Source organism: Eptatretus burgeri, chromosome 11 (assembly GCF_056783735.1).
Source record: "Eptatretus burgeri isolate ZD-2024b chromosome 11, Ebu_testis_v1, whole genome shotgun sequence".
NCBI lineage: Eukaryota > Metazoa > Chordata > Myxini > Myxiniformes > Myxinidae > Eptatretus > Eptatretus burgeri.
Window position 1 is genome coordinate 31715214 of NC_140971.1, and position 14161 is coordinate 31729374.

The 14161-nt window shown below is 44.3% G+C and overlaps 1 protein-coding gene across 2 annotated transcripts in view; it reads right to left on the bottom strand.

Annotated features, from left to right (window-relative positions):
• The window catches only part of LOC147016773 (thrombospondin type-1 domain-containing protein 4-like), a 174729-nt gene extending 169829 nt beyond the window's left edge, over positions 1 to 4900 (bottom strand). For both annotated transcript variants that reach the window (XM_085845751.1, XM_085845752.1), the window contains exon 1: positions 4600 to 4900. The gene's annotated coding sequence lies outside the window, so the exon portion shown is untranslated. The remainder of the gene's footprint in view (positions 1 to 4599) is intronic.
• Positions 4901 to 14161: the final 9261 nt, after the last annotated feature.

The following is a 14161-nucleotide window of genomic DNA, read 5'->3' on the forward strand; positions in this document are numbered from 1 at the left end:
GAGACATGACTTTATAAAGAAGAAAAGAGGCAATTTCAAGGGGATATGATAGAAATGTTGAAGATAATGTTGTTGTTGTTGTTGTTGTTCATCTTTCGGCTGCTCCCCTTCGGGGTCGCCACAGCGGATCATCTGTTATGATCCGCATACTGATTTGGCACAGGTTTTACGCCAGATGCCCTTCCTGACGCAACCCTGGTCGCCTCTTATGACACAGGGATAAGGATTGGGTTTCGCCATGATTCCGGGCTGCCCTACACCCTCTCATAGCGCGGCCCAGTGCAGAGCTCCCGTCTTCAAGCGATCCTCCAACCCAAGCCTCCGAGTAGCCGGATTACAGGCGCAAGCCACTATGCCCGGTAGAAATGTTGAAGATAATGATGTGTACAAAATAAATGCAGAAGACTTTTTCAGCAGAATGAACAATGCCAAGAATAAGGGCCACAGAGTGAAGAAGTTGAGAGTTAGGCAGAGTACAGTAAGGAGGGGTATTTCACTCAGAGAGTAGTTAGTCCAAGGAATAATCTCCCTGCAAAGGTAGTGGCAGCAGAAACAGAAGATAAATGTAAGTTGGAATTCGATAGTTACCGAGAAGAATAATAGTGGGGATAGGAGATGCATAGACATTGGCATTTCTGGGAGTTAGGTTGGGTATTGATCGCTAATTATATACATGTGTCATCATTGTGATGTCTGTGAGTTTCTTGGTAAAAGGTGAATGTGCTGTCATTTGTTAATGGAAATGAAAAAAAGATGAAAATTATTTATTGGTGCCTGATGTTTTAGGAATAGACTAGTTCCCTTTCTCAGAGGTGGTAAGTTCGGTATCAGCTTGATGTCGCGCTAAGTTCTGGTGGGAATGACTGTGTCGTAGATTGGTCCGCATCCATGCCGATCACGGTACTTGTTTCCAAGTTCCCATATCCTGGTCCTGTGTTGTGAGTGTTCTCTGGCGGTGGTGCATCATTAATGCCATAACCAAGAAGATTTACCTGTGCCTGTACCTCCGTTCACCCCAATCCTCCTGCTCACCCACCCCTGGAGTCGATTAATCAATACAGTAGATTGGATTTTATGTGACGTTGATGTAGCACATCGATGATTCACCAAATGGCTTCCTCCTGGGTTAAAGTTTCTTCTGTATCCTTGTATAATGCATTTGAATTTCACAAGGAAGACATCTAGGATTCCTGGATGTGCCTCAATTTTACTTCATTTCACCACACTAAGGCTAGGGAATTGTGTTATTCGCCACACACCGGTTTAATGCAACTTTTTAGATAGCATCTTGACAGAATTCATCTGTCTCCTTGGTAACAAACGAGGTATCCACAATTTTGGTCTTATTGTCTTACGAATACATCCGCAGCTGCAATTACTCATCCTAGCTTAGAGAGGGAATGTGGAAAAAGCATCATTAACCCAAAAGACAAACCAGCTTATCAGAGCCTCTTAGACAAGTTTAAGCAACATGGCTGTTCAATGTGTGCCACCTCATGTGTGACAGCGCATGCGCAAGACCCACACACGAGAGGGCCAGAGGGCTGCCAAGTTAAGGGAGGACAAAGCACCTCATGCACACACAGCAGGGATGGCCACCCAGCTCACAGTGGACACTCAGCCAGAGATCAGGCCACACAGACGAGACCCTCAAAAAAGCGATTGCTGTGTATTTTGAGTCGCAATGTCATCCTTGGGTGTAAGTAAGTCAACCCCCACCCCCACCCCCCATGCCAACCCCATTAAGCAAACCACATGCGCTGAAACAGCCAGCATGGTTAAATCAATAAAACAACCACAACCACATTGTGGTGGATTCACGGCACATGTGCAGTTTTGTTGCCGCTCAGCGTCTTGGGAGATAATTCTCCTGCGGTCTCGCGTCATCTGTTTGGGGGACTGAGTCCATTCCAATATACATGCAACAAGTGATAAAATAAAATAAAAATTTAATGTAACAGAATGTAAGGATGGTGTGCCAAAAAGCATGTAAACAAGGTAGGGATGGTCAAAATAAATTATCATGTGAAACCATCCCTAGATATTTGAATGATGTTTGTTCTCTGTTCACCCCTGCAATCATTTGCATTGGATATTGTTTGTTGATTGTTTCCATGCATGAATTTGACCAGTGAAATATTAAATAGGTGTCACACACACACACACACACACACACACACACACACACACACACACACACACACACACACACACACACACACACACACACACACACACACACTTCAACCAGTGTTTATGAAGCCAAATCGAGGGAGATGTATTGTATCATTTGCAGGCACAACCATCATTCAAGGCAAGATGTAGGAATGGCTTTACATGATAGTTTTTTGTGACCATCCGTCCATCCCTACCTTGTTTACATACTTCATGGCATATCATCCCCAAATCCTTAATTACATTTATTTTAATGTCGTTTTTTTATTACTCGTTTCTATAATTTTATAAAATGTGTTTACATTTTTACTCACTGACTGTATTTAATGTCTTCCGCACTTTAGGCGACAAGTCGACGATACGACTGCGCGTGTGTCTGAAAGCTTTACAGACAGAAGAAAGTTTCTGCATCCTGTGCATGTGGCGTCATGCCTGCGATAATTGTCATATTTATACGATTATAGTTATCGGTTACGTGCGGCAACAATGGTTGTCGGACTGTATGCAATATTATGCAGTTAAGCACACCTTTTGAGGTGTGATTAGCCCTTGGGAAATCGTGTCGCTACGGCCCGTCCTCACCTGGCTAATTGACAAGCATTGTCCAGACAACCCATCTTCTCCCTTCTTAGTCCTATCCATAGTTATGTCTACCTTTAGTGGAATCATTTCGAGCTTTGAAAAAATTTGAGTAGTCATGGACCTTCCCACTCTAAAATGCAGTAGATTCATGTTTAAACCAAGTCTTGAGCTTAAAACCATTTTGAGTTAGGCTGTCTGAAAAGAAGAAGAACTACAATCAGGCTGTGTTGAGTCGGTCAGTTTTGTAGCTCAGCGATGCTGTGCAAAAGTTTGAGTGTTATTGGATTGAAATCCCCACAGATGACTAGTGGGTACCTTATAGGTTTATAACTTTGTACCCTGGTGGATTTTGTTTTTTGAGGATTTATGTTGGATTAAACCTATGGAGTGTCGAATCTATCCCTATATGGGAAGTCTACCGACTTCCTGATAACAGTATCCATGCAGGTTTTATTATGAAAACAAGTGAAATGCCCAACATGTACTGTCAATGAATATATATATATATATATATATATATATATATATATATATATATATATATATATATATATATATATATATATACATACATACATGGTATATCCTTTTCTTTTCCCATTAATCCTATAACTATATATCCCACCCCCTTCCAACTCGCCATCCCCCAACTCTTCCCCATTTTTGTTTACCTCTACATTCCCTCTTTCAGCCTTCCTTATCAGCAGTCAGACAAAGTTTTATTAAGTTTACTTTGCTCGTGTTTTAAAGCAGCATTTTATTCCTCCCTTCAAATGGAAATGCTGGTCTGATCCCTTCCTGCACAGAACACACTCTGGCAACTTAAGAGTGGATGTGGAAGGGTGAACACGGGCACATCACATGAAAGTATCCCCACCGGTGGACGTTGGTCATATCAAGTGTATAACGATTCATGACAGTACTGCTGATAAGCTAGAAAGTGTGCAGATAAGCTTCTGAGAAGTCCCAAATCACTAAAATGAGGTACTGAGGATGAAGTGAGGGTTGTGATAAGGGGTGAGCGGAAGCAGCAGACTTGTGGAAGTGATGATGAAGTGGGTGGAATAGATAAGGGCAACAGCATGGGAGAAGTGTAAGGCAATTATGAATAGACAGTGAAATACAGGAGGAAGGAACTGAGGGAATGATTCCTGAGAGTGAAGGAAGTATTGATTTATTTATTATTTTGACAAAAGGTATGTTAGGATCACTTTTGAGGAATTTCAGAACTTAACTCCAAGTTTATTCCCTTCTGTCCCACTCCTCATTTATCTTTCCGGAGCTATATTCATGGCACCTTACCGTCTGTAACACCGCTTCTCCAATTAACATATTTGCCATTTTTCCATCTTATACGAAACTTTACAACTAATCAGCTCTGCCTGAAGCACCTCTTCGTTTTGCAAAACTATGTGACCATTCAGTACCCTTTTGAGTGGTGCTCCGTGGTATCTCACCTGTATACCTGTATACCTCACCATATACCACAATCTCACAATCTTACCATCTCACAATCTCAACAATTCTGTTTCGCAATCATTCTGGAAAAAGAAACCTTAAATGATGATGACGTCAATTTAGATTGACCGAGATTGGAAGGGAATTTATTTTGCAAACCTACGTGATCAATGTCACCGCTTTATGGAGATATCTAGCTCAACATATCATCGTACCGATCTCAACTCACCATCTTCATTTCACCATCACTACTTCACTATATCAGTACCAATCTGCTTCACCATCGATCCCATCCAATATATCTATCCTATCTCATCATATCCTCCTCAAAATCGAAACATCACACCATCTCTCCCTCACCAACTGTCCGGCCGAGCCACTCACCTGATCTCGGGTCGCTCCTTCATGCCGCTGAGAGGCCGCGGCGGAGCGGTCAGCGCAGTGGCCGCTCCGAGGCCATGTGTGAGAGAGACTGTGACCAAAAGGTAGGGGTTGGAAGGGGGGAAATGGAGGAGATAGGCAGGATGGTGAAGACGAGAGGGCTAAGGTAGAGGGGCTGAGATTTGAGATGGATTCGTGAGTGAGAAAGTAAGGATAAGAAGTGTGAAAGAGGGGAGGGAAGGATCGGCTCAGAGAGGAGCACAGTTTCCCACGCACGGCCCAGGAATTCCGGGCAGTGTGGGAGAGGGAGAGAGGGATTGGATGGAAGGGAAGGGAGGAGAGTTGTGGAAGAGGGAAAGAGGAGAACGTTTGGAAGTTAAACAGACTACAGTCAAGGAAAGAATGGATAAGTGCAAATAAATATGCATTGTTCGTAAAAAGTATACATCACCGGTTAAGTAAGCCTTTATGTGATGGTAAAATTCTCACAGTTTTCACATTCAAATTCTTCTCCCTGCCAATAGCCTCTTGTCCTTTACACTTCACGAGTCTTGAGGATAAAACGCATTCAAAATGTCCTTCTGTACGTTTTCCCCTTTAACTTTCTGACAGTTTTGTTTGTAGTTTGACCGCATTTTACCACTAAATATTTTGGTGTCAGCTTGAGAAGGATATCGCAATGTGCTCTACTTATCTTATAATCGCGTGAGCAAAACTTTCATGAAATTCACCTTTATTATTATATATTATCATTATTATATTATACAGTATATAATCATATATATTATTATTATTCATATTATATATATATATATATTATTATTTCTATATATATTATTTTATTTCATGAAAGATGTATTGTTGATATTATATTCTCGGTAGCAGTGACAATGCACATGATGATGCACATGATGATGATGATGATGATGATGATGATATTATTGTAACAGAGGCTGGTGGACCAAGGCAGCCAACTCTTTTGTAGATTTTATTTCACATGGAAGTAAACATAGGAAGATGAGTGAGCAGGGGAGTAACGAGGCTAGGTAGTGCCTATCACAGCTCTTGCTTGACATACAGAACAGCATGGAGCTCAAGACACATACTCAGTACTTTAACTCCCACCCATACAGTTGCCGAATTGTGATGGGTACTCTGCATTGCATCCTCCCACAGCCAACACAGTCTTCAAAATTGCCTGCACTTGGATCACCTTGAGGTACCACACACCAAGCTTAGGATCATTTGGTCATGAAGAATGGTTCACCAGAACCAATGGTGTAATGGTTCGAGTATTCACTCTGAGTCGAGAAGGTTTGTGCCTGAGTTGTTCGAACCCTGGCCAAATCATAACAAAGACTTCAAAATGATACATGCTGCTTCCTGGCTTGATGCTCAGAATTTAAAAAGGGGAGAACACAGACAAACAACCACAAAGTTGGAAACCATCGTGGAGTCTTTAATGAGCTGAATGGCCTCCCCTTGAATAAGTTCATTGTAAGGCAAGTGATAACATAAGAAGACCGTTAAGTGGTTTGGTTGAGAAGGATATTTGTATTCCATTACAGACCCCTCTGTTTTGATAGTTATTTCTTAAAGGATAGTAATGATTTGGTGGTTACAGCATTGTCTGTCGTTACCACTACTCATCCACCACTTAAAGGCTGTAGAATTATTTGCTGACTTACAGATGAGCACTTTGCTTTTTTGGGTTTCAATGAATGACCCCCCCCCTCCCATACTCACATATTCTGCTCTTTCAAAAAGTAAGTCTTCATTTATAATGTCTATCTGGTCCAACATGCGGTAAGTTAAGAGTAGGTCTCCACGTTATCTTCTATTTTCCAAAGTCGTCAGGTTCAATCTTTTTAGTCTAGTTCTATATAGAAGTTCTCTTACTTGGGATGAGTTTGGTGGCCCCCACTTGTACTTTTTTCCAGTTTCCTTTACTCCTCCTCTTGATGTGGACTCCAAACTTGCAAACCATAATCACACAAGGTGTGGATGAACAAGGGATTCATAAGGCTGCATGACAACTTTTTCAGTTCTGCATGAAAAGTTTCTTCATATCATACCAAGGACTCCGTTGACATGCTTGGCAGCTGAGGCACATTGAGAGGAAGCAAAAGAGACTTGTGAATCAACACACCTGGATATGTTTCCTCTTCAGTCTCATTGAGGTGAGAATTTTCCATCTTGTTGATGTGGTATGCGTCGTAGCTTCTAACGGGCGTTACTCCACATTTGCTTTATGGTTTTTAAAAAATATTGCCCAACTCTGCAGGTTATTGATGTCTTGTTGTATGTTTCCAATTTCTTCTTCTTCTGACACCGTGGGTGATGCTTTGGTGTCATTCATAAATTTCCTGATCACATTCCCCGCATACAAATATTAATCTGCGTTATTCATACAGGTCAGGCGTAACACTTATCGCTGCAGACCCAACAGCACAGGCTGTTCAGTCACACAATTTGATTGATGTTATTTTAGTTGGCACTGCCATGCCGAGATTCTTCTGGTTGGCACATGAATGTTGCTGATGATATTTTTCCCAGTGCTTCCACGCCGTTGCAGATGCTGTTTTGAACTGGCACTGCCATGGCCATTGCTCATTTGCACTTAGAGCAAACGGTATCACAGAAAGTGACCCTCCAAAAGCCTTCTCCCGAGCTGTCATCATAATGGAGTGGATTCCCCACCCCACTCCCCCAACCAGGAATCGAGCTGGCAGGCTGTCACATGTGTGAAGTTAGTTGTTATCCCCATATGCGGGATTCAGAAGGTGGAACGGAGAATTCCCAGGTCTCGAAATATCCACCTCCATTTCAGTTGGTGACCATGATTCATGGACCAAGGTGTGAAATTTTTTTGTTCTCAAAGTTTTGTTTCGACGGCTCTTTTCAGTATCGTCACCAAGCCCCGGACAGCTTAGAACTGCAGTTTGTTTGTATTAATAGTACCAGTAATGTTTTTTTAATATCTCCATGAGGTTCTTCTTTATCATTCCCATTGCTCCAATTATCACTGGTACAATTTTGGCCCACTTCAGATTCCAGGATCTTTTGACTTCATTTTTGAGGTCTTGGTGTTTGGTCATTTTCTTAATTTCTGCATTGTTTAGGCCAAAATCGCTATATATATATATATATATATATATATATATATATATATATATATATATATATATATATATATATATATATATATATATATATATATATTAATATTGTTGCGAATTCGTGCTGCCGACGTGCGGACAGCCGCTTTTAGCCGAATCGCGGCCGTACACCCACCGGACGGAACAACGCCGAAAACCAGTCACGGGTTTGCTCCAAGCGCACACCACGGCCTAGTCAATATTCTACCCGCGCGCAACAGGGTCAATCGCCGAATTGTCTGTATACCTAATTATTCACGCGGGCAGACTACCGAGAGACCGTACTTGAACGAAGGCCTGCTTGGACACGAACCGCTTAAGCGGTTCGTTCCGTTCTGGGATAACCGAGCGGTGTATTATCGCCAGGCCTCATTGGACCCAATTCTATTATCAGTATTCAACAACCAACTATATTCCGACCTAATATGGCATTTCAATGGGAAAAGGATGCAACGAATAGGTTACATTCAAACAAGCACATTTGTTATTTCCCACACGTATACAGTCATGCACGTATGGAATCAATACAAAACACACACATGCAATTACACAGTCAAACACAATGCAAAGGAAATAGCTAATACCATCTATTTATTATGTACAATCACTTATACAGTTCTACTTGCTGAAATGACGCCACAACATTCATTTGAAAGCAAAGAAAAGCCGCATACCAGGACAGACGAGGGGCAGACTGGACCTCTTTGGGTCTTTATTGCGCGGAGCCGTGTAGACTGCAGAGGCTCCGCGAGGCTGCGCAGGTTACCTTCCTCGCTGGGGTGACCCACGACGCTCCCTCCCCACGGCAGCTCGCGTAACCACGGCTCGGCTGCGACCTGGTGACTCGGGCCCCAGCCGGCAACGCCTGAGAGGAACGAACGGGTCTTTGCTCTCTTGGAGTTGATGCTCTGTAAGAACTCGTCCATTCCTCAGCAATGCTCGGACTGTCCCGAAGCCCGATCACCTCAGACCGTCTGGCACTGGCGGGCGAGCTCTCTCCGGCTCGTACACATTCCGCAGCTCTGCGCGGCACAGCAGGCTTAGCCGCGCTCCCTCCATTCTCCTCAGCTTCTCCAGCTACTGTAAGCTTCAGGCTTCGGACTTCCATGCGGCTCCTCAACCTCTCCAGACTGACACTCCACCGACTGACTCCACCGACTCACTGTGCCTGGCGTTCCGCTCGGCCTTTTATACGGCCCGAGAGACGAGATTTTGACCTCCGCTCTCCGACCTTCGACCCCCACTGGCTCCGCCCCTTTCTCTCTTTTGATCCGATTTCTGAAGCGAAGCTTGGAGCGAGCGGACGTGGTAGAAATCACCAACGCTGAAGGGAGAAGGAAACCACCGCGTTTGTTTGCAGCGATGCCGTTCGATGCGGACTCGCCGTGGCTGGTGCCAAGATGGCGTTGTTTCGGAGATGAAGGTGAGGCGATGTTGTTCGTGTTGTTGGGTATCGGGGGAGATGTTGAGGAGATGTCGTTGTTGTGAAGGCGGTTGTGGAGAGGGTGGTTGGTGGTTGGTGTGGTGGAGAAGGTGGTTGGTGTGGTGGAGAAGGTGGTTGGTGGTTGGTGGGTGGCATTGTGGTGAAGGTGGTTTGTGGTTGGCGTGGTGGAGAAGATGGTTGGTGGTTGTATGTATATATATATATATATATATATATATATATATATATATATATATATATATATATATATATATATATATATATATATATATATATATATATATTGTATCGGAATAACTGATCAAAGGACCTATATGGTGCTCTGCGAATTTTCACAGCCGTAACAACATATATATATATATATATATATATATATATATATATATATATATATATATATATATATATATATATATATATATATATATATATATGAAAGTTGACCCCTCCGACACTTCTCTAGAATCCGCATAAAGTAACCCAATAAGACTGCCATAAGGTGAGTGCGAACATTGCTTTGAACCATTCCCAGAGTTCCTCAACAACTATAAAGACGTTCAAACATCGTACACATATGAGAATCCCAATGCTTTCCACCCCCTCAGCTACCAGATCGGTTTCATCACTAATTGGTGAATCATCAGCGATAACGTAGACAGAAATGCAGACCAATGAGGCTCCCAAGCATGTGCCACATGTATACGTCAAAAGCAGTAAATATATAAATATAGAAAGACCCACCCACATCTCTCATCTGTGAATGGAGGGAATAGCCAATCAGCTCTCACCTAATCAACTGCACATAGCTGGCTAGGATTATATAAACGATTGATCCCTCCTACACTCCTCTCGTCCAAGTAGCTGCATAAAGCAATCCAAGAAGACTTGCACAAGGTAAGTGCTAATGCTGTTTCGAGCACTTGCCAGAGTTCCTAAACAACTATAAAGGCGTTCATATTGTTGCGGTTCTCGGAACCGCATGCATCCAACATATAGTAGTCCCAAGATAGTTATTCCATTAATATATATGTAGATAGTCCTTTCCCTTTTGTCTAGCGGGACAACAGGGGCATGCGTTGCGAGGGTCTAGTCGCTCGGTTTGCTTACATCATTTCTTCATTTCATTTCTAACGTCGTTCCTACTCTTCTTTTCTGATTATTCCTGAGGTAAATCTGAGCCACATGAGCCCTTCGCTGTGAGATAGGTCCTCAGCGAAGGCCAAGCAGGCATTACGCTGGACACCCCTCCGTAGAAAGTCCACTCAAGACGACGCCCATGCTGCATGGAACGCGTACCGAGGCCGATAATAGAAAGGCAGCCCCACGCCATGTTGCGCAGGATGCGAGTGTGCAAAGCACAAGCTGCGTGTTCCTTTCAACCCATTTCTGGACAAATTATATCGATCGGGTTTCGCCCCGTGCACACGATAGCAGAATCGGGCAAACACGAGCGCTGGCCACGTGCGTAATGGCGGATCGGAACGGAAGATGTTGTACGGAACTTGCTCTCAAAGGCAGACCCGTGAGCCGCTCGCGACACTTTGTTATCGAACGGAGCCAGGCACGAATGGGAACATTTTACTGTCTGTGCATGGGTTTGCCATAACATCTTATCTTCTCACCTCTACAGCGAGCGAAGCTGCGATCGGGCGGGGGCATGTTGTACAGCTCGGGCCATGTTGGCGCACACGGAGCGGCACATTGACCAGCGCTGGTTGGGGCACCTGAGCGGGTGTGCGGGACCGACGCTGCCCTTAGTCGGTCATCAGGGCACGGCCTGGGGGTTCTTGCAAGGCAAGTCATGATGCGGAGTTCGGTGTGGGCAATTCATATCATGTCGTGAGGTCGGAGCAAGATAATATTGTGGCGTAGGGTCATTTTGCTGGAAATGCAATGTTGCAGTTTCCGGCCATCGCAGCCGGGCCACGCAGGGGGTCAGGGATAATCAGAGCGCCCGATTCGTGTGACGTCACAGAGTTTCGGGGTGGCCCCCCGCCCTGTGCCGTGGGGCCTATAAAGGTCCGGGCAGATCCTTCTTTCCCTCTCATTGCCCTGCCTTACCTTCCGCTCAAGCTGGACCTCAACTCAAGCTTTGACCACTTACAAAGCTTTTGTCCGTAGCCTGATGGAGTACTGCTCTCCCCTCTGGGCTGGTGCTCCTGCCTCCCACCTTTCTCGGCTTCACGCTGTCGAAACCAGGGCATTTAAGATCATCGGCATCTCCCGCAATGAAGCTGAGTCTTTAGGCCTCTCACTCAATCACCGCAGGTTGGTCGGTGGTCTTTCTGTCTTCTACCGACTGCTCTCCAGCCTTGCCCCCCCTGCTCTCTCTGTGATTTGTCCCCACCACATTTCCACAGGGCGCTCAAGGTCCGCCAACAACCCCCTTCTGCTAAAACTACCAAAATCACGAATCACTGCTCATCTTCACTCTTTCATTCCTCTTTTTTCCCGCCTTTGGAATAAACTTCCTCACTCTATTCTTTCCCATTCTTCCCTCCAGGCTTTCAAAACAGCTGTTCACCACCACCTCTTATCTTCCCCCATCCAAATCCTCGATCTTTTCTACCCCCGATAATCCACCCAAGCCCACTTCCTTCATTTCTCCTGCTTTCCTTCCTGAAAGTCCCTGAAATGTCCATCTTCTCTTCGCCATGTTCCCCGTCCCATCCCCATCCCTCTCCCTTCCACAGTTCACCTAATGTCTCTGTTCCCCACTGTTTTGTCCCTTCCACTCCCGCCCCTCTTGTCTCATGCCTCCTTGCTGTGAGGTGTGTGTTAGCTCTCATACGAGCCTCGACCAAGGTATACAAAAAAAAAAAAAAACTCCACCTTCTGTCGGCATCGCTGGGTTTCTCCTCCCTCTTCTCCACTCATACGACACTGACTCCCCCCTCCCAACTCAAGCCCCTCCTTCATGCCCACGGTCTCAATGTGAGCTGCCTGAAGCAGGAGACAACACGGCAGCTGTCGGGGGGGGGGGGAACCGTGCCACGGAGCATTCCCCCCAAACGTATTGGTGGCGCATTCGGGTACCGCATATCAATTACACAAAGGTACCGATAGACCGTAGCCTCAACTCCTCTCCTGTCTTGCTTCAATTTCTCTTCATTGGGTTGTGTGTGTGTGTGTGTGTGTGTGTGTGTGTGTGTGTGTGTGTGTGTGTGTGTGTGTGTGTGTGTGTGTGTGTGTGTGTGTGTGTGTGTGTGTGTGTGTGTGTGTGTGTGTGTGTGTGTGTGTGTGTGTGTGTGTGTCCTGGTGCCTGTCTATACAAGTAAGCCTGCAGAAGATTGTTATTATTATTTTCGGGTTAGGTCTGCTCTGCCTCCGCTTTAATAAGTTGCTTGTTTATTGCTGCACCACACCTCTCTCCCCTATCTCTGCTTGCACACCCCAATAAATCTCATGATCATACCACATACCTTTCCTCGCCCATTGTTAATAAATTACTATAAGGAATGTTCCTAGCTTGTTTTTGTATTTTCCTTCATTGGTCCAGCATCGTCCGAATCCTAGCTTAGCCATAACTTTATTCCCAACAATCCGTTCCTTTTAGCCGGTACATCCTTGGCAGCGTCGCTCAGCTGCATCCGATCCGGTAAAGTGATCCGGTCCGGTGGAGTGATCCGGTTTGGACAAGGTGTACCGAGGTCATGTTCCCCAGTAATTAAATCACGTGGTTATTTTTAGGTAACCGAATTAACGAGACGGAGGACCCTAATTTACGTGTTTGAGTTATTGGCGTCCATGGTCGGTTAAGCGACCCGCCGCGTCACGGAATTATCCGGGTAGTTTGGTGGGAGCCGAGATAGCTTCCCCCACCTCCCCCCCCCCCAGTGGTCTTCTCACCCGACCCCCAGCCTGCAACAATATTATAAAGCCATATAGGCATGAGCTCCATTGTATAAAAGATAAAGACTTTAATATTTCAGAAAAATTTATCAAATAACAGTGAGAAATGTGGTGTTGAGTGTTGCTAATATCTAAAGGATGGTGTTAGTGTGTGATGGAGTGATTGCGCATCATCAATCCGTTGTTATCTATAACGCAGTGCATAATGACAAGATAGTTTTGTTTTTGATGTATTAGGTCTGCACAGATTTTATGATGAAAAAAATATGTATAATATACATGTAGTGTATATAGAAAGACCTCATAACTATAACTATAACTATGTATAGTTAGTGCAGTACTCGACAAAGTGTCCCATTACAGCAATTGCTGCCCACCAAGTGTCATCTGCCACATAAACGCATTACCTGTTACATTATCCTAGCACCGTTAGGATGAATGTTTTGTGGTTGGGAATAAAGATTATTATCAACTCTCCAACATACAGTGACGTTGTAATGTCAATGTCACATTGTGTTTTCCTGCGACCCCTAGGGGATATCTCGCAGCATGATTCAAGCCTTATGGGCAATGCTTAAAAATACCACAAGCAGAGAAAATAGCATAGTTGCACACACATTTTGCCCTTAATAAAAGGGGGCAATAAAGGTGAAACAGGGCTAAACATGTCTCCAGCTATGCTATTTTATGTGCTTGTGGCATTTTGAGCCATTACCCATCAGGCTGTAACAATATGGCTGTAGATTGGAGTCCAGAGAAGAGATCTTTTTTTTCCCAAATGTAGAACTGCATACTCCCGGCTGTGCTATAAAAAGGCAAAGGACAATGTGTTAATGTAGCAAACAATGCTTGTTGTTCTCCAATCATGCTGCAATGGCTGTAATGGGATAATATTTTTTTATGCCTTATGATACACAATTATGGGGTTTACTCAATGTTGTTGTGGTGTCATCGAGATTTGGACCATGGTTAAAATCCCAATCTTGACTCCCAGTGTTAATGTTAAAGAATGACCTCAGACAAAGACCTTTTATGACATGGGTTTTAAGCCCTGCTTGAGAGAATGCCAATCCCTTCTCCACTTCAAGCCTTCAAACCCCCTTCCCACCCA